Source organism: Elephas maximus, chromosome 9, assembly GCF_024166365.1.
Source record: "Elephas maximus indicus isolate mEleMax1 chromosome 9, mEleMax1 primary haplotype, whole genome shotgun sequence".
NCBI lineage: Eukaryota > Metazoa > Chordata > Mammalia > Proboscidea > Elephantidae > Elephas > Elephas maximus.
In genome coordinates, this window is record NC_064827.1 from 69,068,046 (window position 1) to 69,093,256 (window position 25,211).

Here is a 25,211-nt window from a genome sequence, read left to right on the forward strand (position 1 = left end):
CCATTTTCTTATACCTATCACAGGACCGAGACCAAGGTCTCCATTATCATTGTCATCTAGTTGCTTGTTCTTTTCTCTCACTAGACTGTCAATGATACCACAGAGATGGAAACTTTTTAGTTGTTTTTTTTTTTCCCTGCAAAATATCTCAGTGCCTGTTACATGGTAGGATTCATAAAAATACTAGTTGGATATATAAATAAACAAATGAATGGAAGAAAGAAAGCAAGGGCGCTAAAGAGGGGGGAAAGCTATGTTACAATGGAGCGCACCTAAGGCACAAAGTGACTTCTGATCTGATCTACAATAATTCCAAAATTGAAAATTTAGCCCAGAGTTACGTTTAATTCAAAATGTTAACATGCATTCACTGAGTGCCTACTACTGGAAGAAACTAAGTTAGGCTCTGAAGACCATGTGGGAGAGTTTCAGTTTTTTCCTCTATTAATGACAGAGCAGGTCAAGACTCAAGAGGTTTGAACTTGGAGTCCAACTCGAAATCTCACTCTGCCTCTTGCCAACCATGTGGTGTGATCTTGGGCAAAGCACGTCACCTCTCTGGACCTTTATTTACTTTTATACATATACATATAAAATACAACTAACATCATCTCTTTCCTAGGGCTATTGCAGGTATTACATGATTCCTAGAGTGTGAAAATACCTTCAGAAAGGGTCGTTTCATAACTTTTTTCCTTGCAAGTTTCCAGACATGTGAATCATTAAAGGCTCAGAGACGGAGAACAAGGAGCATACACACTGAGTATAAGGGGAAATTGAAAGGGTCTTGGTTCAAATTGTTTTTGCTTAAATAATGATCACTGTTCCTCTCAAAGATGCAGCTTTCTCTGGAACAACCAGCTCCCCATCCTGCCTGAGTTATGTCTTAGTCCCCTGAGAAAAACAGACTAGCCAAGAGGGCTGTAGGGTCAGTTTAGATAAATGATGAGAACCAGAGTTTAATGAAAAGGTCTCTCTCTCCTGTCACAAGATGGGAGAGATGAATGAAGGAAGAGGTATGGGGCAAGAAAAAACAGAACAGGGCAAAGTATACCCCGGTAATTCAGTGGTGGAGTCTGACCCTTGATGCAGAAGAAACTGGGTGTGAAAAAAAGGTTTAAAATTGGAATACGTTTCCAAGCCTCAGAGCTTATGGCTTGTGTCTGTTCAAGGAGTTTCTGTCCATAACTGATAACACAGCTCAAATCCTAAGTAAAGTCAACTCAGTGCCTTGACATACCCATTGCCATTGAGTCGATTCTGACTCATAGAGACCCTATAGGATGGGGTAGAACTGCCCCATGGGATTTCCAGTGAGTGGCTGGTAGATTCAAACTGTGGAACTTTTGGTTAGCTGGTGTAGCTCTTAACCACACTTTGACATAGCAGGCATTTATTAAGTCAATCAGCTGCATTCAGGAAACCCTTGCAGGGCATCTAATAATTGCAGGTATGACGCCTATAGGAGAGAGATGGACACACAAATCCTCCTTCCTTAAGAAGCTCAGTCTAGCAGGAAAGACAAAATGTTTACATTTTATTGTAAAAAGACAAAAAGGAATACAGGGCTCAGAAGGAGCAGGAGCATGGATCTCTTCTCAGGCCTCTAGAGAGAGCTTCTCAGAGGAGTCCTTGTCTAAACCGTAGTTTTAAAGTTTGTATGCAATTTAGATAAACAGATGTGTAAAAAAATGTGTGTGTGTGTGTATGTATTTATATATATATATATATATCTCAAAAGTCACACAGCTGGTTATTGAAAGAGCTGGGAATAGAAAACTGATATCCTGACTCTTATATCACTGCTTAATATAGATATTGACAAGTATAATATAAAAACACAGCAAAACCAGCACCAATGCAGAATTAATGCCATTCCCCACCACCAAATACAAGGTCATGACTGAATTTCTTTGTTTTAAACTGCCTCCAGTCTTCCTGAAGTTCACCGGCTATAAATACGGGGCCTGCGGTCTGTGTTGGATCCTTGAAAAATACTAGGAAGGAAATCAGTGCTGGGCACCGGATTCCTCCTTCACATGGCAGCTGTAAGACCCAAGTGAGGAGATGCATGTGGCCTGCCAGGCAGAGTGCCAGGCACTTGGGAAGAGCTCAAAAATGGGGGGCAGTTGTTATAAAGAACCTACTATGTGCTGGGCACTGCCTGCTTGACATCATGGATATAGTCCCTGATTCTAAGAAGCTATTCTACTTATTGGAAGAAGTCGTAGTTCAGGAAAATAAGGTGTGCTATTTGCCAAGGTCACAGAGGGATCAGAGAGGAGGGTACCTCGCCCAGTCTGGAGGAGGGGCTGGGTGGGTGCGAGTGGGAGTGGAAAAGAATTTTCCTGTTCAAGCTGAATCCTGAAGGAAACCTAGGATTTGGCCAGACAAAGATGGAGGAAGAGTGTTTCAAGAACATTAATTTCATGTGCAAAAATGCAGGGGGATGAGAGAGAATAAGAAAGTTGGAGAAAAATGATGAGTATGTGTGTGCGACATGCATGTATGTATGTATGTGTGTAAGATGTATAAATGGTAAAAGGTGAAGATAGGGAGGTTGGCAGGGACCAAATGATGAAGGTCCTTGTTATGGATTGAACTGTGCCCCCTAAAAATATGTGTTGTAAATTCTAACTCCTATACCTGTGGTTATAATCCCATTTGGGAATGAGTTTTCTTTGCTATGTTAAGAGGCCACATCAGTGTAGGGTATGTTTTAAGCCAATCACCTTTGAGAAACAAACAAAAAAAGCAGATTAGGAACAAAGAAGCAAGCAGAGATGGGGGAAGATGATGCCACACGAAGACCACCCCGGAGCCGTGGAACAGAAGCTGAAAAGAGACAAGGACCTTCTCCCCGAGCCGACATAGAGAGAAAGCCTTCCCCTAAAACCAGCACCCTGAATTCAAGCTTCTAGCCTCCTAAACTGTGAGAAAATAAATTTCTGTTTTTTAAAGCCATGCACTTGTGGTATTTCTGTTATAGCAGCATTAGATAACTAAGACAGGCCTTCTGTGCCAAACTATGCTATTTTTTTTTTTTTCCGTCTCTATCCTTTGTTCTTACTGGCCAAGGATCCAGGCTAAAAAAGTTTTGAGAACGAGTTTATGTGATTTGGAAACCACTGTACGGATGCTGAAGCAAAGACGATAATAGCTCCAGGGTTCTGTTTTTACACTATTTACTAAAATATACTTAAAGAGTTTTTTTTTTTTTATAGTACCTAGATCTATTCAGAAATAGATTTAAACAACATATGAGCTAAAAACAATGTTTTATACATCCAAAACTAGAGGAACTACTATTCTTTATGGCTCTGAGAACACAGCAGTAAATAGTAAAAAGCCTTGCTCTCAAGGAACTTGCAGTCTGGTGACAGAGGTCAGAAAATAAACAACTGTGTAACATGTCAGAGGAAGATCAACATTATAAAGAAAAATAAAGCAGGTAAAAAGGGTTTCAAGCCTAACAGTGGGGTGAGCATGTGGTTTTATACACGTGGCTTGGAAATGAAAAGGTCTCTCTCTCCTGTCACAAGATGGGAAAGATGAATGAAGGATTTCATGGTATTTGAATGGAAACTTGAAGGAAATGAAGGACAGAACTACTGGGGCTACCCAGTAGAAGTGTTCCAGGGAGAAGGAACAGCAAATGCAAAGGCCCTGAGGTAGGGGCGTGCTTGGCCGGTTTGGGAGGGTAACATCGAACTGGCCCAGAGGAGTAAATGAGTAGAGTTAAAGGAAGGTTAATAATAATAATAACACAAAATAACGTCATAAAATTGGGTGTGACTAGGCACAGATCTTGAAGAGCTTTGTTAGCCTTGGCAAGGGCTTTTGTGTTTAATTTCTAAATGAGGCAGAAAGTCAAAATAGGGGTTTTGCAGTAGAAATGATGCAATCTGATTTATGTTCCCAAAAAAGGATAGTCAAAATAAACAAAAGAAAACAAAACCCACTGCCATTGAGTCAATTCTGACTCATAGTGACCCTATAGAACAGAGTAGAACTGCCCCACAGGGTTTCCAAGAAGCTGCTTGTAGATTAAAACTGCTGACTTGATTAGCAACCAAGCTCTTAACCAGTGGACCACCAGGGCTCCTTTAAACAGCCAGACAGTAAATATTTCAGGCTTTGCAGGCCATAGGTCTCTGTCACAGCTACTCAACTCTACTGTTGTAGTGTCAAGCAGCCATAGCTAATATGTACATGAGTGTGTGTGGCTGTGTTCCAGTAAAACTTTATTTACAAACGCAAGCCAAGGGCCAGATTTGTCCTTCAAGCCATAGTTTGCTAACCCGTGTTCTAAAAGCACTACTCTAACTCCATTTATAGCAATCATCCAGTCTAATTCACTCCATTCATAAAAGCAAAAACTGAATGCCAAAGAGATTAAGTCTTTTGCCTTAAATCACACAGCCAATGACTGGCAGGGTTTAACTCAGAACCTAGGGCTGCTAACTCCAAGTGCCGTTGCCATTTCCACTGCAGTGTGCTGCTTAATAAAAAGAAGGAAAAGAACATAAAAGAAAAGTCTTGCTTGGCATGTTGTCTAACTGCTCTGCTGGCCAGTGAACAATTTCATGTAAGTTCTCAGTGAACTGAGCACAAGAGAAAATATATCTTTCCTTCTGAGCCACAGAGCACAAAAATTCCCCTTGGAGGAGAAGGCAGAACTCACAATGGCACAGGATTTGCGGAATATGCTTATGCCCAATTAAGCATCCCAGCAGGGTGGGCAAACCAATTAGACTGAGATTAAAAAAGGATCCTGGATGGGAGGCATGGAGTGGCTGCAGCAAGGCCCACCACACTGGGGGAGCTGAAGGTGGCAGGGCAAGTGATGACAGGCAGAGGATGGATAAAGACAGAAGCCAGGGTTGCAAGGTTTAAGATGAGGCTGAAGAGAAAAACATAAGCTTTCTTTCTAGAATTAAGCATTGCCTTTACAGGAATCCTCCCCCATCGTCTTTATTAGCCCTCTGTTTTCCTGCATGTGTGCTCACACAGATATGTACACACACACACACAAAATGATACATTGAGTATGAGGTTGCACTGGAGAAAATAGAAGGATTATGAGGCAAGCAGATGAACTGGCCCTGTGCCCTCGGAAAGGCGCTTCCTCCCCTGGTGTCATTGTCTCTACCTGTGAAATAAAGCAAAAAAAACACCTGTTGCTGTCAAGTCGATTCCAATTTATAGTGACCCTAGAGGACAGAGTAGAACTGCCCCACAGGGTTTCCAATGAGCGCCTGGTAGATTTGGACTGCCAACCTTTGGTTAGCAGCCATAGCTCTTAACCACTATGCCACCAGGGTTTCTTACACGAATTTCAGCCCTGTACCTTTCGGCCTATGCTTTTGTCATTATTGTTAGGTACCGCCATGGCAGTTCCTACTCAAAGTGACCCTATGTACAACAGAATGAAACACTGCCCAGTCCTGCATCATCCTCATGATTATTGTTATGCTTCAGCCCATTGTAGTGGCCACCGTGTCAATCCATCTCACTGAGTGTCTTCCTCTTTGTTTCACTGACCCATTGCTTTACCAAGCATGATGTCCTTCTCCAGGGAGTGGTCCCTCCTAATAACATGTTCAAACCATGTGAGACCAAGTCTCACCATCTCTGCTTCTAGGAGCACTCTGGCTGTACTTCTTCCAAGACAGATTTGTTCATTCTTTTGGCAGCTCACGGTATATTCAATATTCTTCTCCAACACCATAACTCAAAGCTGTCAACCCTTATTTGGGCTTCCTTATTCATTGTTCAGCTTTTGCATGCATATAGTTGTTGTTAGGTGCCGTCAAGTCGGTTCTGACTCATAGCGACCCTATGCACAATAGAAAGAAACACTGCCCGGTCCTGTGCCATCCTTACAATCGTTGTTATGCTTGAGCTCATTGTCGCAGCCACTGTGTCGATCCACCTCGTTTAGAGTCTTCCTCTTTTCCACTGACCCTGTACTCTGCCAAGCAGGATGTCCTTCTCCAGGGACTGATCCCTCCTGACAACATGTCCAAAGTATGTAAGATACACTCTCGCCATCCTTGCCTCTAAGAAGCATTCTGGTTGTACTTCTTCCAAGACAGATTTGTTCGTTCTTTTGGCAGTCCATGGTATATTCAATATTCTTCTCCAACGCCACAATTCAAAGGCGTCAATTCTTCGGTCTTCCTTATTCATTGTCCAGCTTTCCCCTGGTGGTGTAGTGGTTAAGTGCTATGGCTGCTAACCAAAACGTCGGCAGTTCAAATCCACCAGGCGCTCCTTGGAAACTCTATGGGGCAGTTCTACTCTGCCCTATGGGGTCGCTATAAGTTGGAATCGACTTGACGGCACTGGGTTTTTTTTTTTTAAGGCAACTGAAAACACACTAAAGCCTGTGCTTTAGAGGCAGAAATCTGGGGTTAAAACCTGATTCTTCCACCTACCAGCTGTGAGATTTTGAATTTACTTATACTCTGGAAAATGAAAATGACATCTACCTTAGATGGTTGGGGTAGGATTATATTAAATCATGTAGCACAGTGCCAAGAACATAATAAGCCCTCCATAAAGTGTTAATGGTAAAGTAATTATCAACATTATCATTGCATGATTATCTGAGAGGCATTATATGGTAAGTTGGGTGATAGTGGAAGGATGGCAGGAAAGGAAAAGAGAAAGAAAGGAATTTAGGAAACAATCATACCCTTTTTCAAATTACCAATAGATAGAACTTTTGGAATATGTAGGATTTGATTCCTGTGAAGTACAGCAAAAGCAATGAAAGTGGCCTTAAGAAATGGGCCAGCAGTTTATAAACTGTCTCCAATTCTATTTTCTAATATATGGGTGAGGACTAAATCACGCATCTCCCCAAATATTTCTAGGAGGGTTAAAAGAAATAATTGTTAGAAAAGTTATTTGTTATTTGGAACTGGGTATGGATAAAACCCAAAACCAAACCCACTGCTGTCGAGTCAATTCCGACTCATAGCGGCCCTGTAGGACAGAGTAGAACTGCCCCACAGAGTTTCCAAGGAGGGCCTGGTGGATTTGAACTGCCAAACTCTTGGTTAGCAGCCATAGTACTTAACGATTACGCCACCAGGGTTTCCTGGGTATGGATAGGTATGGACAATTATCCACTATTTTCTGTTATCCTTATTTTCTGTTAGTTTTCTATTAGGACACACTTATAATACTGATGTTTCTATTGCTTGAGGCTGTCTTTTTGGTTTCCTCATCTGTAAAATGGGGAGGGGTGAAAAGCTCTACTTCCGAAGGTGGTTGTAAAGAGGGCATCTCCAACAGTACTGAGTTCATAGTAAGTGTTGGATAAATGTGAGTTAACTCCATTTTTTCCTCCTGAATAATTGAGGCTACAAATAACCTCTGAATAAGTGAAGGACTACTTTACTCTTCTTTACAGAGAGTGTTTTATGGCTGTGAAATAGATGATCTTCTGTCTTGTATCTTTCAGCCTAGGTTTTAGAGGCAGAAATCTTAGGTTAAAATCTGATTCTGCTACCTACAAAAGCAGAAATAGGTGAAGACAGTTTTTAAAAAACATATACATTTTACTGACTTTTAAAACAAATAAAGAGAATGAGGAAAATAAGGGGAAAAAATTTAAAAAAAAAACTGGGTTAAAATTAGTATGCAAAATTAATTCTAAAAAATTCTGAACACTTAATGGAAGTGGACCACAAATGTCAAGGAGCTTCCTTGCACCCAAAACAAAAAGGGAATCACAGCCTAAGGAACCAAACAGCCAAGAAGATCATAGAGTAGTTGATGGAGAATTACAGATTTCCTGGGGTCTAATATAAGACACACACATCTCCCCATGAGTTCTCATAAAAAGATGGATGCAGAAGATGCTGGCGAGTAAGGTCCTCAACAATATACCAATGGTATGAGTTTGGTGAGCTGAATTGGCTCAGCGTAGCCTAATGAACATATGCCAAAGCACTATTCAATAAAAGGCAATTCCATGAGGATCAAACATATTATAGACTAGATACATAGCTCCCTGGTGGCCTGACTTAATCCAATGATACATTTTAGAATATTTTATAGACACTACTACAGCTGCTAACCAAACGGTCGGCAGTTCGAATCTGCCAGGCGCCCCCTGGAAACTCTATGGGGCAGTTCTACTCTGTCCTATGGCGTCACTATGAGTCAGAATCGACTTGACGGCACTGGGTTTGGTTTTTTGGGTTACCCCCAATAAAGGTTTGTTGAAAGCATGACTAATTACAATCACACCATGTTTGCATTTGTTTATTCCTAGATGTCTTATCCTATTGGTTACATTAATTAATTGTGTGTTAGTGGAATAAAAGGAAGCCTGTAAGTAAGAGGAAGGTGTTGGAGGGGAACTCTGGGACCACTTCTGCTATTATTAGCAGCAAGTTTTCCCAGAGGAATCACAGAGGAGGACAGGGAAGAAGACATGAAATCATTGAGCTGAGAGAGAATGAGGGGTGGGGGCACTGCTCTTGCCTGCTGTTCCCCGTCTCTTCCCACATGGTCCCCAGCCAGCTCAGGGAAAGGTGAACCCAAGGGCATGTGTGAAGTGGAAATGATGCATCTTAACAAGCGAGGGTGTCAGTGCCAAATTCCCTGCCTGCCTCCGAGCCCGGAACGTAAGTGGGAGGGCAGCTGAGAAACAGCAGCATCCAAGCGTTATCTCCCAGGGCATTTCAGCCCTAGAGGAGTGAGGGGAAGAAAATAAACCAAAGCACTGTCACTGAAAACGTGATTACAAATAGTCCTATTTTAATTGCAAGTAAAGACATTGACTTAATTTTAAGGATAAAATAATTCTTGCTTACAATTGGTATATAACTCTTTCTTGTTTCCAAAGTGTATTTACTTAAATGATGGCATTTTATCCTTATACCAACCCTAGTAGCAGCTCTGAAGTCTCTTATGGGGATTAAGTTCAGAGAAATGGGGACAGCTAATTGAGAAGTATATTGGAATAGAGCTACTTGCTTCTTATACAGCAGAAACTTCAGAGGGAAAAAAGAGAAACAGGCATACTTGGAATGGCCCAACTTTTATATAAATGGACCATTTCTGGAAAAATAACTGGGGTTCTTCATGAAGCATTGCTAATGAGGGCAGGGGGCCATGATGGGGGTTATTGGGATTAATTGTGGGAAAGGCAGCTTAGAAGATGCTTGCTTTATGTCACTCTGAACCATCGGTGTTGCCTGAGGTGCCCTCTGTGTACTTGAGCAGGCTTACTGCTTTGCCACACAAAAATGCAAAAAGCATCAGGGCGGAAGAGCTTTTGGAGAAATACCCAAGGCCACTGCTTTCATAAATGAGGAAACTGAGGCCCAGGAAGAGAAACAAGCTTGCCCAAGATCACAGAAACACTGGTGGTGGGGGGACTAGAACCTGGGTTATTGATTTCAGGTTCCACATTTTATCTCCTGAGGGACTGACTGCCTCATTTCCATTATTCCCATTTTTGGGGGACTGGTTCTTTAAAAACCCCTGTCACATACTTTAGGTTTCCAACAACCTGGGAGAAGGAGAGTATTGCCAACCCCTTCACAAGCTGAGGAAACTGAGGTCCAGGGCAGTGAAGGCCAAAAGCAAATCCATGCCAGAACTGGGATGGAAACTCAGATTTCATGGTTCTCTGCCTGGGCCCTTCCTGGCTTCTTTCTGAGCCCTCCTTCCCAGCTGGCATGACCTCCCCTAAACTACCCCATGCTCTGCAAAAGGACAAAGTGTAGGACATCAAGGACAATCCAGTACTCATTCCACGAATTAGACCACGCGTCCCTGAGTACATGGGGACAAAACAGGTCCCTTCCCAGAGATGTTGTGGCACCCTGGGACAGTAACAACTTTAAAGAAAGGCCCAACTTTGGATCCCAGCATAAAGCTACTCACTAGCTGAGTGACCTTTTGCAGATTCCTCAGCCTCTCTGAACTTCTTTATCAGTGAAACAGGAATTATAAAACTTATCTTGCAGGGTTGCTGGAAGGATTAAACATAATGAATGCAATTAATCCAGCAGTAGTAGCTACTCAATAAATGTTAGCTATTTATCCTTTGGCAAGACATTCTAAAAGGGGAGTTTGTCATATAACACATTAACATTTAATGGATATTTTAAATGATCTTAATATGCCCATGGGCTCCAGGGATTACACAAACTGCATATAAATAATATATTTAAAATTCTGTTTACTCAATTTGTCTCTCTGCTTATTTCCAAAGCATCTATTGTGAAAGCATGACTCATAACTAAATATAGATTAATAAAAGTTTGGAGCAGCAATTATTTTCCAATTATCATAAATCCCATTAAGCATTGCAATTATATGAATTTTCTTTTTCAGATCACAAAATTTGAGAGCTCCAAGGGACCACAGAGTATGTCTTTGTCATTGCCATCAATCCTTAGATGGTAACATGGAGACTCTGAGAGGGGAGACAATTTTCCTGGGGACACACAACTGTCCGTAGCAAAGCTGGTTCTAAAATCCAAATCTGGTGTGCTCGGGCCTTAGTTCAATTCCCTTTGCCACAGGGCTTCTTTAGGAGAGAAGTGAACAACTTCTACCCCATCAAGTAACACTGCATTTGGCTGCCAGCTTCATTCTTGCTCTAAATTGTAGGATTAGTGAGCAAGCTGCCATTTCTGAGCCTACACAATCTCCATAGTCTTCTGCTAGACCTTTTTTTATTTCATTTCCCTGTATAAAAAGCCTCCTCGTTCCTGCTTTAACCTATTAAGAAATATCTATTACTTCAACTCATTCAACAAACATGATGGCCCTGTATCAGGAATTGGAGCTCTAAAGCCATTCTTTACTGAACCCAAATGTACTAAAGTCCTTAAAATGGATATAACGTTGGGCTTGACAAACTATGGCCTATAGACCAAATCTGTCCCACTGACTGCTTCATAAGTAAAGTTTTATTAGACCGCAGCTATGCTCATTTGTTTATGTATTATCTATGGCTGCTTGTACACTACAACGGTAGAGGTGAGTAGTTACAACAGAAACCATAGCATCCACAAAGTCTAAAATATTCACTACCTGGCCCTTTACAGAAAAAAGTCTTCTGACCCCTGATTTAACTCATTGACCTGGACATTTAATTTTTTGTAAGGAAATAATCAAAGATGTCTTCTGAGATGTTTAGATTCAACTGGGCAAGGAATGGGTAGATCAGTAGATTCTGTGTAAGGTTTCCTTGACAAAAGGATTCCTTTGCCCTAAAAATGTATGAAAACTACTGAGCCAAAGCAAATCAGAAAACGTTTTCTCACACAGCCTGCTTGCAGCACCTTTAAATGTAAGTAATAAAATCATTATTTATCTAAATCAGAAGAAACTGATAAATAATGCCTGGGTCTCATCTGATTTAAGAAAATAGACATGTTTTTAAGAAAACAGACAAGTGGAATTTATGATCTGATAATTGAACAAGGTAATTGGCTTAATATTGGCAATGATGGAAAAACAGCATGGGGGTGGTGGTGATAAGGCATTCTCTGAGGTATTTGATTACCCAAACACCACAAGAAAAAGGCAGATACAATAATTGTTCCTAGTTGGTAAAATCTGATGAGTTGTAAGGCCATGACATTATGGCTCCAAAGACTAGAACTGAAATGACCATGGAGAACTGACAGCAAAGTAAATCCCAACTCAATAAAGTTTGCTCTGGGAAGAAGTGAGATCCCTTTTTATGAAGATATTGAAGTAAAGTTTGTATCGCTCATTGACAGAGATGGTTATAGGAAGAATTCAGAATCTAAAGACAGTTCAAATGGTTGTTTTTGAGCCCTCACTGACTGAAAAACTCCATGAGTTTCAGTAAAAAAAAAATAGGGTTGGAAAATAAAGAACTGTCCTCAGCGTGCCCAGATGAATGGGGCATGTTTCAGTTGGGAAAAGGTAATAACAGAATGGTATTCTCAAACAGGCAATAGGATGACAAATGAAGATTATGCAAGAAATTACACACTTAGCTTTTTGTCAGAATTGGTTAGATAATACTCCAAATACATTGAGAGATGCAAGCCTCCTCCATATTCCACAGCTCCATAAGATTGTGAGTTTTAACTATTCTTTCTTCTAAAGCACACAAAAAAGGCTGCTCTCCACCAAATTATTCTTCACTTACCCTTCTTCATGTCTCCACACACAACTACCAAATAAATACTAGTAAGCTAATTGCCCATTATGAACCAAAGTCTATGAATTCATATATACTGTTTTTGAACCACCTCCTATTTCTCCTTTATCTCTTGCATTTTCAGTAAGGTACTACCAATATTTTGTTTGGTATTTTTATGTTCTTGGAAAAGTATTGTCAAAGAAGACATGATCCAGAAGGTGAGGGATGGTCATAGTACACCCACCACTGTCTATGACTCCCATTGTCTATGCACGTCTCCTCAAAGGCAGTAGATCTAGAGGAATAAATAATATGCACTGGACTGCCATCTGCTGTACCGTAATAAGCTGGACTGCCTTGTTCAAGTAACAATTCCTCTTTGGGTTTTGCTTTCCTCAACTGTAAAATGAGCAAATCGGGCTGGATTAATAGCCTTCAAGTTTTGTTTAGACATGAAACATTTGATTCATTGATTTATTCTTTCAAGTAAGTATTTTGCTTGTTTTGTTTAGAATAGACTATGATTCAGTTTTTATTTTAGGTGCAAGGATTACAGCAGGGAACAATAACGACAAAGAACTTAACATTTTTCTGGGGAAACAAAATAAACAGAAAATTTAACCAAATAAATATTTTGCTAATTAGCTAAATTAGATAAAAGCAGAACTTCTCCAGAGATAGGGCTGGTCCCAGAAACCTGTCTCTCCCTCATCACTCTACTCCCCAGGCCAATGAGGACAATTTGAAAACTATCAGACTCAGATTCCACATGGGCTTCTTGAAGTAAGGTCTTTAGGCCACCTATATCAGATGTGGTGGGAATCCATTTTGCAAAACAGAAATGAGAGCTCACTCAAAACTTAGCAAATCAGAATCTCTGCCTCTGCCTTTTTAACAACTTTCCTGGTGATTCTTCTGCAGAGTAAAAATGAGAACCTCAGGACTAAAGATTCTCTGAGGTCACCTCCACCTTAGGCAATTTTCTTTTTTTTCCCACCGAGTAAACTTTTTCTCAACTTTTGGACCTCCGCCTGAAGGTCACTTCCACGTGGAAGCCCTTCTGGACTTACCTAGCTGGCTGGGTTCCCCCACCAATGACCACAATCGGTGATTATTTACTTGAGCGATTTGACTGTGATTCCCCTTCACCAGGAAGTCACTTCCATGGGGCAGGGGCTGTATGTATTTGGCTCAGTTCTAAGCACATTGCCTGGAACCTAAAAAGTGTTCAATAAATAATTCTAAAATAAATGAAGGCAGTATGAATGGGTTTATGAATGGATTTTTCTGCTTTCCAGCATTAAGAAGCTCATATTCTTAGGCACTCTCCATGACCAGATTGTTTCACTGCCCATGCTGAGCCCCTGGAGCCTGGCAAGTTACTATAGGACTTGGTTTCCAAATTGCTTAAGTCTTCAGTGACTTCCTGTTTCTATTTATTACTGCACCCTGTTCCGTGCGTAGGCAGAGATGGCAATTTAATCCTCAGATGTGAGGAATTTTGGAATTAATCCTTAGCACCTTAGTGCTTTCATTTTTCCCTTTTCCAATCAGTAACACGTCTAATAAGTCCCGAGATCTACAGAAAAGGACTCTTAGGGGATTAAATAAAGCAAAGGTCTTAGCCAAGACACTGGGAAGTGCAAATGCTGCCCACTTGGTTCCCTGCTTTCACCTTGACAGCCCTACAATTCTTTCTTAATATTATTACAGCCAGAATTATCTTCTCAAAGTGTGGGTCAGATCATACCACCTCCTCCGCCTGGATGGAAAGCCATCAGCTGAGTCTCATTGTCTTCAAAATAAATAAGAAACTCCCTCGATTGGCATCCATGATTCCTCATAGCAGGAGTTAAACTTCAAATTCCTAGCTCCTTCCTCTGTTGCCCTATCCTCATTCCCCTTAAACTGAAGTACCTGCTTTGCAGCCCCATTCATAACTAATATTATTCACCTCCACCTTTTGCTTACATTTTTGAGCTTTCAGAGACTAACTACCAACAGCAATACAGCCAGATCTCTTAATACTGAATAGAAAGCCTTCCTTGACCTGCCCAGCTTTCTTACTTCTCCAGCTCCTTCACGACCCCCAAATCTCACCTTCCCCTCTTAGGCATACAGTTTTGTTTTGTTTTTTAAGCTCCATCAAGTATACAAACCCACTCTGACCTCTGGGTCTTCCTACATGTGGTTTTCTCCACTAGAAACTCTTCCTCTACTTTATCTGACTCACTCTTACTTACCAATAACGCCTTGCACTTCCCCACTCAAAGTAGGCATCACCCTATACTAAACACTGCCTCTTCACTTCTCTTTGTCCTCTATTAGATGATACACTCTGTATGAGAATAGAAAAAGAGCAGCTCATTTACCAGGCTATTCTTAGTATATAGATAAGGGCATGGAATAAAGTAGGTTCTCAAATATATGAGAAAAGAAGAACCATGTGTTTCTCATACTCAGAGGACTCTAAGGCTTCCCATCTATTCATCTATTTGGCAAATTTTTTTTGTGTCTACTATGTTCAAGGTACATTTCTAAGTGCTAGAGGTACAGTGATGAAAAGAATAGGCAAAACCCTTGCTTTGGAACTTACATTCTAGTGGGGGAGCCAGAAAAAAAATATATATATATATATAAATACATAAATATCAGACAATGATAAATGTCATAAAAAAATTACAATAGTAAAGCAAGGTAAGAGGACAGAAAGTGACAGGCATGAAGAAGGCTCATTTTTAGTATAGGGTTCTCTAAGGATGATAACACCCTTGCTGTTGATTCCAAATCATAGTGACACTATAGGACAGAGTAGAACTGCCCCACAAGGTTTCGAAGGCTGTAAATGCTTATGAAAGCAGACTGTCATATCTTTCCCCCAAGGAGTGGCTCATGAATTCAAACTGCCAACCCTTCCGTAAGCAGCTGAGTGCTTAACCACTGTGCTACTCCAAAACCAAACTAAACCCATTGCTGTTGAGTTGATTCTGACTCATATAGGACAGAGTAGAGCTGCCCCACAGAGTTTCCAAGAAGCACCTGGTAGATTCGAACTACCAACCTTTTGGTTAGGAGCTGTAACACTTAACCACTACGCCACCACGGTTTCCATAGCAACCCTATAGGGCTCATTAATTGTGCTCATGAGGAACCTGTACATAGACCAAGAGGTAGTCGTTAAAAGAGAACAAGAGGATACTGAGTGGATTAAAATCAGGAAAGGAGTATGTCAGTATTGTATCCTTTCACCATACTTGTTCAATATGTATGCTGAGCAAATAATCCAAGAAGCTGGACTATACGAAAAAAAATGCAGCATCAGTATTGGAGGAAGACTCATTAACAACCTGTGATATGCAGATGATACAATCTTAGTTGCTGAAAGCCAAGAGGACTTGAAGTATTTACTGATGAAGACCAAAGGCTACAGCCTTCAGTATGGATTACATCTCAACATAAAGAAAAAGAATCTTTACAACTGGACCAATAAGCAGTATCATGATAAATGGAGAAAATATTGAAATCTCAAAGATTTCATTTTATTTGGATTAATAATCAACGCTAATGGAAACAGCAGTCAAGAAATGAAAGTACAAATTGCATTGGGCAAATCTGCCACAAAAGATCTCTTCGAAGTGTTATGAACGAAAGATGTCACTTTGAGGACTAAGGTGTGCCTGACCCAAGCCATGGTATTTTCAATTGCCTCACATGCATGCAAAAGCTGGATAATAAATAAGGAAGATGAAAGAAGAATTGATGTCCTCGAGTTATGGTGTTAGCAAAGAATACTGAATAAACCATGGACTGTCAGAAGAACAAACAAATCTGTCTTGGAAGAAGTGCTTCCAGAATATTCCTTAGAAGAAAGGATAGTGAGACTATGTCTCACGCACTTTAGACATGTTATCAGAAGGGACCAGTCCCTAGAGAAGGACATCATGCTTGGTAAAGTAGTGGGTCAGCAAAAAAGAGGAAGACCCTCATCAAGATGGATTGACACAGTGGTTACAGCAATTGGCTCAAACATAGCAATGACTGTGAGGATGGCACAAGACAGGGCAGTATTTCATTCTGTTGTACATAGGGTTGCTATGAATTGGAACCAACTCAACGGCACCTAACAACAACAAGGAAGATAAATATGACCAGAGACCTGAACGAGGTAAGTGAAAAATAGATGTACATACCTGTTCCAGGCAAAGGAAAAAGAAAGTGCAAAATGCCCAAGATTGTCAGTGAACTTGGAGTGTTTAAAGAATGGCAAGAAGGACAGGTTGGAGAGGCAGGGAGAGGCAGCAGGGCTACATCAAATAGGCTTTTGTGGTAGACTAAATAATGGTCCCTAAATACGCCCATGTTCTAACCTCTGACACATGTGAATATGTTACCTTACATGGCAAATGATGTGATTAAGTTAAAGAATTTGAGATGGGAAGACTACCCTGTATTATTCAAGTGGGCCCAATGTAATTATAAGGGTCCTCATAAGGCGGGGGGCAAGAATGTGAAAGGCAGAAGGAGGAGATGGGATAATGGAAGTAGAGGTTAGAGTGATGTACTTTGAAGACAGTAGAAGGGGCTATGAGCCAAGCAACATGGCTAGCCACTGGAAACTGGAAAAGACAACAAAATAGATTCTCCCCTGGACACTACAGAAAGAACACAGCTCTGCTTCACCTTAATTTTAGCCCCATAAGACTCACTTCCGACTTCTGATCTCCAAACGTGTAAGATAATAAATATGTGTTGTTTTAGACCACAAAGTTTGTGGTAATTTGTTACAGCAGTGCTACAAAACTAATACAGTCTTGGTGAGTTGTGGAGAGGACTTTAGACTTTGTATTAAGCATAGTGAAAAGCCACTGAGAGTTCCGAGAGGAGGCATAACAGAATCTGAACTATTTTTAAGTTAAATTACTCTGGCCCCTTTGTAGAGAAGAGCCGAAGGTGCGGGGGGGGAGGACAAAATTTGAAGTAAGAGGAGCCATTAAGAGGTTACTTCAATGGTTCAGATGAAAGCTGATAGAGGCCTGGGCTGGAGCAGCAGTGGTCAAGATGGCTATAACTAGATGCACTGGAGATGTATTTTGTAAGTAGAGTCAACAGGATTTGCTGATGTGGGGCATGAAATAAGTCAGAATTGACTCGATGGCAATGAATTTGGTTTTGGGGGGGCATGAAATGAAGAGAAGAATCATGGGTGCCTTGTGATGTGGGGTACAAATAACTGGGTTTATAGTGCAGCCATCTGGTGAAAATAGAAACACTGGCAAAGGCACACATTTGGGGAGTGAATGCATATTTTGGCATGGCACATTGAAGAAGTCTCTTAAATAGCTGAATATATAAGTTTGGATTTCAGGGGAGAAATATAGGCTGGGGATATAAATGTAGGTTCTCAGGGTAGATTACATAAGAACATGAAGGCAGGTGAGATCATCAAAACATGGACATAGATAGAGGCCAAAGGGCTAAGACCCCAGGTCTTCAATACTGAGAGACTGCAAAGAGAAGGTGAGCCTAGTGGTGAACAAGAAGGATCAAAAAGCAAAGTTGAGTAAAATAAGTATTTGACCCTATAGGACAGAGTAGAACTGCCCCACAGAATTTCCGAGGAAAATAAGTGTTTAATTATCATAAAATCAGAAGTACCTACCATAGATTATAGATCTGGCCCTTGCTTAACTCTCCAACGTCATTTTCTACCATTCTTCCCCATTAACTACACTATAACTACAGTGGGCTCAAACTGGCTGAGCTCCCTTTGCTCCCAGTTGTAGCCTGCAGGGGGCGCTCTTCCCTCAGTTTTTTGCAGTGCTGTCCCCACATCATTCAGGCCTCAATACAAGTTACCTGCCCAGAAAGGCTCTTCCTGACCACCACCACAGCTAAAGTAACCTCTCTCTCATTATTGCATTTTCTTTTCTTGGTGGCATTTACCATTATCTACAATTATTTTATTCAATTGTTCATATTTCATTGTCTTCCTCCACATACTTTCCAGGTCCCAACCCTTTTCCCCACTTGAACATAAACCCCAGGAGGGCAAGAACGTTATCTATCCTATTCACTGCATGGTTACCTACGCCTAGAATGGTGTCCAGCACTTAATTACGTACTCAATAAAATGAAATAACCCACCTGTCGAGATCCATCCTTCAAGATCAAGTTAAAATTCTGCCTCATCTACAGAAACCCCTCTAACATTTCCATTGCAAAGAGAATCTGAAGGGACACTGAAACATAACAGAAAGAGAGCAGGCCTGGAAATCAAGTCAGTCCCAACCCTGGCATTAACCAGCTGTGTGGTACAGATGGTTAATGTGCTCAGTTGCTAACCAAAAGGTTAGTGGTTTGAGTCCACCCAGGGGTGCCTCAGAAGAAAAGCCCAGTGACCTATTTTCAACAAATCAGCCACTGAAAAGCCTATGGAACACAGTTCTACTTTGACACACACACAGAATGACCATGAATGAGGGTCAACTTGATGGCACCTGGTGGTAGTGGGGATGGTTTTGCACTAGTCACACAAGCTCTTGGGGCTTGTTTCCTCATCTGCACAGTGGGGGTTACAAAAGTACTACCTCCACAGGGTCCCCGTTAAAGGTAATATTTCTAAGAAGCCGGCCCCATAGAGGTGCTCAAGAATGCTGAAGAATGCCTTATAACCACTCTCCCTCCATCCTGGGCATCCCCATAGCAGGCATATTGGAACCATGCTTTGTCCTCACCAAACACTGCAATTATCAGTGCCAGTTCAACTCTGTTTGAGTGCAGTGACTTGCAAGTTCTAGATCCCTGGTAAATGCTTGTGAAATGAGTCACTCTCCCCTTCCTCGGGGGCATGAAACATTTTTAGCTTTAATTTCTTTCACTTCATTTTTATAAGCGTCTCATCCCCAGCAGTGCCTGCACTGGGGTCAGGAGAGTCAGGAGAGTTTGTTCATGTAATCCTCTGCTGGGTACTTTTACCTCACTGTTTCTCTCTCTTTTCTTCTATCTTTTTTTTTTTTCCAAGCTAACATTTATACAGTTTACAAAGCTCATCTCAAATAACCTACTTTAATCCTCAAGATTGCCCTACGCAGTACAGATTTTGATTTATACCATTTTTAAATGCAGAAGAGGGAGCTCCACAGGTGATGTGACTTGTACAAGGCAACAGAGCCAGAAAGCAGTGGGGCCAGGAGGAGACTCCAAGTACATGTGACTTGGAATTCTATATTCTCTCCACTGTGCCACACCACTCATTCATTCATTCAATCATTCATTATTCATACATTCATGTATTCATTCAGCAAACATTTATTAGGCACTAGGCATTATTCTAGACACTTGAGATACATCAAAGAACAAAACATCCAAAGATCCTACCCTTGTGAAACTTCTTTTCAAGCAGAATGATCCAACCAATGTTCATGATTTTGACCAATCCCGAGTGAGAAGAAGGGAGGGGTGAGAAGTTGCCAGGATGGCCAACATGGCTTTCCCAGAACTGTGCTGTGCTCCAGGGATACAGCAATCAAGAAGATCTATTCTCCCACTCAAGGAACTCAATCTAGTGTAAGGGAGAAAGAAGCTGAGACAAGCTAAACTCTATGCTTCATGTTAGGGACCAGTGCTGCTCTGTTTACTACAGCCACCCCAGTGCCTAGCCCATGGCAGATCCTCAATAAATATATATATATTTTTTTTTTAAAAACAAGACATCCTAAAATGAGGAGGGAGGTGATTAATGCTCTAAAAAAGCATTAAGACCATCACAGGAATTCACATGGCAGTCCAACCATTTCCTGCTATAGGAAATGGTGGTTGAGCTTTCATAGTCAATACGTATGGACATGTATAGCATTGGTGGGTGAACGAAGTCATGGATGGATGGTTAGGGCCACAGAGATGCCAAGGAGCCTCTAAAATCTGAAAACACAAGTGTCTCCTGTTCTGGGAAAGAATTTACTCTACTCACTCCTGGGGAGTCACCTGAGGGACCCTCATTTGCCTAAAGGATTTGTGTCTGTCTCACAGTCCATTCACAGAAGGAGATGTGATGCCATGAGAGGAACTGGAAGAACTCTGGCCATGTGGGCTGGATCCCTCACAACATCACCCATGAAGTCTTCTGGCCAAAAAGGGGTATCTTGAATCTAATCAAGGGTCTAGACTTAACTTCTAGTTTGTAGGAAATTCAGAGGACAGAGGGGCAACTTAAACAACACAGCAAAATCGTGCTGAAAAAATCCAGAATGTTGGACATGCTACATTTATTGTTGCCCATTTCTCACAATGTCATTAAAAAAAAAGTCAGGGGCAGGGTCAAATTTTACATTAAAGGAAACTAGAAAGACCAAGGAAAAAATGCAATATGTGAACTTTGATTGGATCCTGAAAAGGAAAAACAGCAATGAAAGACAGTCTTGGAGAATACTGAGGCTATGTGAATATATTTGAATAGCTAGATAGATAGATATAGTTATTAGATTATATTATAGAACTAGTATTAATTTTCCTAGAGGCTTTAATAGTATCATTACTTATTAAATTTTATTTATTTATTATTTGTATTACAATATATTTATTATTTATATATGCCCTTATTCCTAAAAGGAGTATAATGAAATATTACACAGGAGTTCCATGATGTCTGCAACTTATTTTCAGAAAAAAATAGGGGGAGGGAGGGAGAAAGGGGGAAAAAAAAAAAACGCAAATATAACAAAATATCAGTGACTGGCAAATCTAGGTGCAGAGTGTATAATTGTTCATATCCTTTTCTTTCAACTTTTTTTTTTCTAAATTTTGAAATATTTTAGAAACGTTTTTCAAAACGAAAATGCTGGGGGAAATTATTATTTTTTTTTAAGAGAATTGCTCATTTATATTGAACTTAGAGGTGACATCTTGTTGGGCTGGCTGACCTGGGTGTCCATGTTGAAACGAGAGTGAGAATGACCAGTGTTGAATTCCTAAGAGCAGATAAAACTGTCATCTCCCAGAACGCTGCAGATAATGCCCCAAGGGTGCTGCCTGCACGTCAAGACAAACGTTCCAATGGAGGTTAAAGCCAGCTACCCAGGCATGACCAGGGCAGTGAGGCAGCTGAAAGGGGACACGGACTCTGTGTGTGTTGAGCTTGCTACTGTCAGACATTTTCTTTCCACGCCATTCCCTGCTGTAGCAACAAACATAAAAGACCGGCCTCCCTGGTGGCCAAACTGGCCCCAGCAGCCACATCGCAGAAGCAAATACTTCCTGCAAGCTGTTCCAGTACTAGCTCTCTTCTTCTTCATTGGATAATTTAGAGTAGTATACACTTGTGTTCTATTTACTCAGGTATAGGAGTAAAAGCAAAAGTATTTTCACTCAGCGATATTTCTTAGGTGAGAGAGTGTCGTACTCAGAGAAAAATGCATATGATATTCCTACAGAGCTTAAAATACACCCATGTGCCCTCCCCCAACAAGAAGGCACTGAAATCACACCAGCGGCAAGGGCTCCAGGGCCCTGCAGTTTCCTCAGCACCGTTCTGGGTGCTGTGGGCACCCAGTGCGACGGGAGTAGAAAGCAGTAGTCCTGCACTCCAGAAGTTTATCATCTAAAAAAGGAGATAAAACTTAAAAAAAAAAAAACTCAGAAACCTGAATGAACCCTGGAATACTATTCCCGGGACTGTCACCAAAGCACTTTGTGAGCGGGGGTGAGCTGTTTCTCCTCTCTAGGCCTCTACAAAGGCAAGGATCTGAGTAACATTTCCCTAAAGTCTCTTTCAATACTAATATACTATGATTCTTTGAAACAAAGAACAAGTGAGTGTGAACCCTGACTGATTCTCCATCTGAATCCAAAATGAGGCCAGAGAAGTTCAGATGGCCCAAATGGAGGGGCAGGATTTTGCTGGGCTTTCCAGGTGGTGAGGATTTGAGTAAGGAAAGAAAAGGGAAAAAGGAATTTCAGGGGCTGAGATTGAGGCATGGAGGCTGGGCTGAAAACACAGCCTGAGACAGGGATGGAAAAGGGTGAAGAAGCCCTCCAAGGATTGGCCCACTGAGTCTAATTCCTCCTGAAAGGCCCAGTAGAGTGCTACTTCCTCCAGGAAGCCTTCCAGAGCTTCTATATCCACACCGCCTCTCTAAGCCGAACTAGTTACTTATGATGATCTCTTCAGTACTTATTCCCCAACCAAGACCCAGTGCCCTCGATACATAGGACGGAGTAGAACTGCTCCATAGAGTTTCCAAGGAGTGCCTGGTGGATTCAAACTGCCGACCCTTTGGTTAGCAGCCGTAGCACTTAACCACTACACCACCAGGGTTTCCGACTCAGTACTCATTAGCAGATACTTATTACTGAGCACCTACTCTGAGCCATGCATTTTAAATATTATCTCACTCGACTGCTACTCCCGAAAGGGGTGGGTATAAAGGCCAAGGTAAAAATGCCAACATTCAAGCACAGAAGAGTTAGATAACGTGTCCAAGGTCATCCAACCAGACCAAATCTGTTTACAACTATTTCACTCTACTTGCCCATGGCTTATCTTCCGACTGGATGACGAGCTTTCTCAAGGACAGATCAACTCTGCCTCTGTATACTCAGGGACTAAGCACAGGGCTTGGCATAGAGCTGAGGCTGATTATCAAAATGCCAACTCAAATAAAATGATACTGGAAGCCTAGGCTAAGGCACAGATTGAAGGAAACTAAGAGAGCAGAGTGAATACAATTAGCAAGCCTACTTTACTGAGTCAATGACGTGCTGTTTGTCTTGAGTCGTTCCATGGGTCAGCCAGCCAAGGAAACCTCTGCCCTCCTTCTCTCCTCCCACCCACAAGCTGTGTTCTCTAAAAGGCAGGTGTTTCCCAGCACAGGGCAACAGAAGCAGCAACACAGGGAATGAGAGCAGAGGCAGAGCCAGCTTCCCTCTTCTGGCTTTGGGAGATTCAGCTCTGCGAAGTAGGCCGCTGGCATGTGATGGATACGCTAGGGAAAAACCACACTCTAACAGGAAAAAACAAAATGAAGAGTAAACAGAGTTAAATGGCTCTGCCAGGGTGACTACGTGATGGATTTGGTTGAGATTACACAGAACTTTTGAGAGTTTGTGTGTTTCTGCCAATGGACATAGCTAGATGGGCCTGGATCAATTTCACTGGACTGAACCCCCAGCCAGCCATGATTTGGAAGAGATCACAGGCAAAACAGGAGGAACACACATTCCTTTGCTGGGAAAGTCCCTCCAACATGCTGCACATTTATGCCTTTATCTATAAAACAGAAGGAGGAATACCTACCTTGCCTACGTCACAGGTCAGGTGCAGCAGCCGAATGAGAAAATATGTGCAGAGTCAATCCCATACCCATCTACCAACAAGGAAACCAGGGCTCGGAGCAGCAAGTGATTTCGTCAGAATCATAAAGAGTCAAAAACAAATTTTTCTGAGGGTGCCTCCAAGTCAGAGAGCAAATTCAGCACTTATCTCGCAGGATTTTCTAATTAAAAAATAAATGTGTGTGTGTGCGTGTGTGTATGTGTATCTAATAAGAGAAGTGGGAAGGTTTCTCTCCCATACACACATATATACAGGGGCATAGTGAGGAGAGTGGGGGGCAGAGGTGGATATTTGCCCCTGGGGACAAGTCCAAGGGGGCCCCAGAGGAGGTACAGAATGACATTCCGAGGTGCCAGACAAGAGAAGGCAAGGCACTTCTGCTGACATGTGGCCACTATCAACATCTTTTCATCTTGAAATTGCGGGGAGGGAGGGGGAAGCAACTTAGAGACTGCCTCTGGACACTCATTACCCTCGCTATGCCTCTGAATATATATAAATAGTATAAATACAGTAGACATATATATACACTCACACAATATGTATGTAATACATGCAAACATACATGCACTCTGCTATGTACTTATATAATTATGTTATTTTATCCTCATAATAACCTTATGGGTCAAATCATAGCTTCATTTACAGATAAGGAAAGTGAGGTTCAGAGAGGAACATGACTTGCCCCACGTCACTCATAAGTAAAAGCAGAGCTGGGATTTGAACCCAGGTCCATCTGACTCAGGTCCTTGTGTATCACACTGCTGCATTACTTGTTTCCCTGATAACAAAGTTCATAATGCACAACTAAAGAGATTAATTTTTTCTTTTAATAAATACTTTAGGCCTGTAAGAGTCTAATTTCAAATGAATAGGACCCCTTCTGATCAAGGCAACATTACGTTTTGTTAAAATTAAATTATCTCTAAATTCCCTGTCATCCTGTTTTGCCTTGAGGTTATGTATCCATTTCTGGTTCCCATCAAACTGTGGGCTTGCCCCTTTAGGGCAGTAGCCTTATTCTGCTTATCTCCCAACACAGTAGTTGCTCATGAAATATGTGCTGAATTTAATAGGAGCACGTAGGTACTCTGTTCTGATTGATTGCGTACCTTAAATGATTCTGAAGAGCTAAGAAGAGAAGTGCGGAGACTTCATGCGCAGTCTTAACATGAGGGACCCTCCAAAACTAACTCCAAAATGGACACACTGCTGGGCACACCCAATGTGGAATTCTGGATGTCTTGTGACCAAGTTCTCCCCATACCATCAGAGTCTCCTGTCACACCTGCAATGCTGTTTTCACTAGTTTTTTGCTAGAGACATCAATCCCAAGGCATGGGCTGTGAGCCTCCGGCACCTATTACCTGACAGCACGTACAGTATCGATGGCTTACATCCTATACGGTACAGGCATTAAGGTGTTTCCAAATGGAGCCTGTTAACTGAGGAAGGATGTCATGAAACTCTGGGTTCCCTCCAAGAGAATCCCCAACGAGCAGGTCAGGGAATTGTACTCTCTCCCGTTCTCCCTTTGTCCCCTACTTCTTCCCTGTGTCCCTTTCCTCCCTCACCCCTTCCCCTTTCTTCCAGTTTCTCTCTGTTCCGTTTCGCTTTTTGCTTTTCCTTTTTTCTTATCTGTCATTTTCGCTTCCCTACTCCCTTCTTCCCTTCTTTTTCATGCCCCCTCTACTTGAAGAGAGACAAAGCATCTTTTCATGAGGA

The 25,211-nt window shown here is 41.6% G+C and overlaps 1 protein-coding gene across 1 annotated transcript in view; it reads right to left on the minus strand.

The window, feature by feature from the left end:
• The window catches only part of BRINP1 (BMP/retinoic acid inducible neural specific 1), a 201,244-nt gene that overhangs the window by 72,300 nt on the left and 103,733 nt on the right, over positions 1-25,211 (minus strand). The window lies entirely within an intron of this gene.